The sequence below is a fragment of the Agelaius tricolor genome, unplaced genomic scaffold (assembly GCF_023055355.1).
Source record: "Agelaius tricolor isolate 1412-34295 unplaced genomic scaffold, bAgeTri1.0.p SCAF_5, whole genome shotgun sequence".
In the NCBI taxonomy this organism is placed as follows: domain Eukaryota; kingdom Metazoa; phylum Chordata; class Aves; order Passeriformes; family Icteridae; genus Agelaius; species Agelaius tricolor.
Genome location: NW_027269265.1, coordinates 5882888 through 5885142, shown reverse-complemented (window position 1 = coordinate 5885142; position 2255 = coordinate 5882888).

Below are 2255 nucleotides of genomic sequence, written 5' to 3'. Positions count from 1 at the left end.
GAAGAACCGAGATGTGGATTTTAAGGAAGATATTTACCTCACAGGTTATGGGTATTTTCCACCTTTTAATGAAGAGCCTGGCTGTTGCCAGATGAGTTACTGAGAAGTGCCATTATTAATGTTAGTGCTAAAATGCCTTGAGACCACATCAGGCAGTTTGCTTGTGGGTTCTGCAGCAAATACAATCTTCTAATAGATAAAACTTTATTGCCGTGATTGAATTCCGTGTAATTACATTAATGCCGTGCAAAAATGCAAAGTGCATAATACTTTTCTCCTGGCAGCATTCTGAATAGCCCCATTAGAAAGAACAGATGCAGTCTGAAGCTGATTTAACCAGTTGCGTGTATTACACATTTATCTTTAACAAAAAATTCAGCCACATAGGAGAATTTCCTCTGAATTAGCCAACATCCTGAGTTGGCTGATGGTTTGATGCTGCTTTTCTGCAGTATGTCCAAGAATCAGTCTTTGCTACAGTCATATCCTGGAAGACATCAGATTTCAAAAGTTTGTTGCAGGCTGGTGTTACCTACTGTTTTTAAAGTCTGCAAACACCATATATATCACCAGTGCCATTGAATTTCTCAGCGTTTTCTACTAGTGACACCTGTATCCTCATAATTCACAGCACAGAGTAGCATTTGACATTCGCAGTTACACTACTTCTTTTTAACAATACCAGAAAAATAAATATTTTACATATTCATGCTTTCAGAAGCGCTATTTTCTGCAACTTTACCCTTTTTATAAATCTTATTCTAAAACTACAGTAAAAGAAAACAAACACTTTAGTTCTCTCTACAAAAACATTAGTACACTACGAAAATATTCAAAAAGTAAAATTATTTGTATTTTTTGTGATAATACAGTAGTCCCTATCTTAATAATATACAGCTATAGTCTGCTCTATTGATGAACTTTGTATTGCAGTTTATAAAACAATAAATAAAATTTCTTTACCCCAATATCTTACAGTTTGTATGGGAAGTTTCAGAAAACCAGCTAATAAACACTATTAAACTGTTTCTTGAGAACACCTTTTTAATTCATGTTCCAAACTATTTTTAATAGTAAGAAATTACTTTTTTTTCACTTTTTTTTTTCACATGGTGTGAAAGCAAAAATATTCTGCCTTGATCTGTGGCTTGAGGTAGTATTTCCTAATATTTTTCATCGTATTTTCAGAAGACTTTTTTTATGTGCTACCTTAAGTGTTTTCAGGCACTAGGATTTCAATCCTTTAAATACATTTGGTAAAACTATTATCTCTTTCTCGGAGTTTTTATCGCAGCTTGTGCTAATCCAGTCCCTCGGATTAGGTGTTCTGATCCCCCCTCAACTATGGGACAAATTCATTTCTGTCAAACACCCGGCGTTTAAACGCTGCCTCCGCCCCCTCCTGCTCCCGCCGCCCCAGTGCTGCAGGATGGAGCCTTAATGCCACTTTAGTCCAATTCTGCAGTTGTTTTCTATTCCACTTGATCCCGGATTAGGGTCTCATCCTCAGCACCGATTTGCCCTGGCTTTGCTCCTCTCGCGGTGCGATGGGGAAGCCACGGTGGGACAATTAAAGCCCGGACAACTTCACTCGCTGTTAATGCACCTGAGCTAACGCGCTGTGGCCGGAGCGTCCTGATGAACGGTGTTTGCAGCCCTTTTAGAGATCGCCATCATCCCCCAGCTCCAAAAACTGAATTTCTGCGCGTAGCAGCACGGTACAAACAGAAGAAAGGATTTATAGCAGTCCGTTTTCCATTTAGTGAGAATTCTGTTTTAATCACACCTAGCATTCCCACACCTTTGATTTGAATGGACGTGGTGGAGTGGGGGCACAGGAGGAGTGTGCAGGATGCTGAAGGAGCTTTTCCATCAGCAGCACTGCAGTCCAAAGGCTTGGTAACCAGCTGGAGTACGGGCTACACATCTTGTACACAAACATCTCTCCTTGCATTCTTCATTGCCTTCTGAGAACATTAAACCTCTCAAACAGAACTGCTCCAGGAGCAACGCTTTACCTAAATTATAAATGTTCTTTTTCCCTAAGTGTGGTTTCGACTCTTACAAATCCCTTACCACCATTAGTGAGACATTTGGTTCCACTAGATAGTAATTCAAATGCAGTTAAAACTACTTTTCTCCCTTTTATGTTACAATGTGTGGTATTGTCTTGCAATTTTGACTTGTTTATTGTGTCAACAAGGCTTTTGACTGTGTAAATCCTTGAATTGCATTTTTCTTTTGAAGTTTAAGAA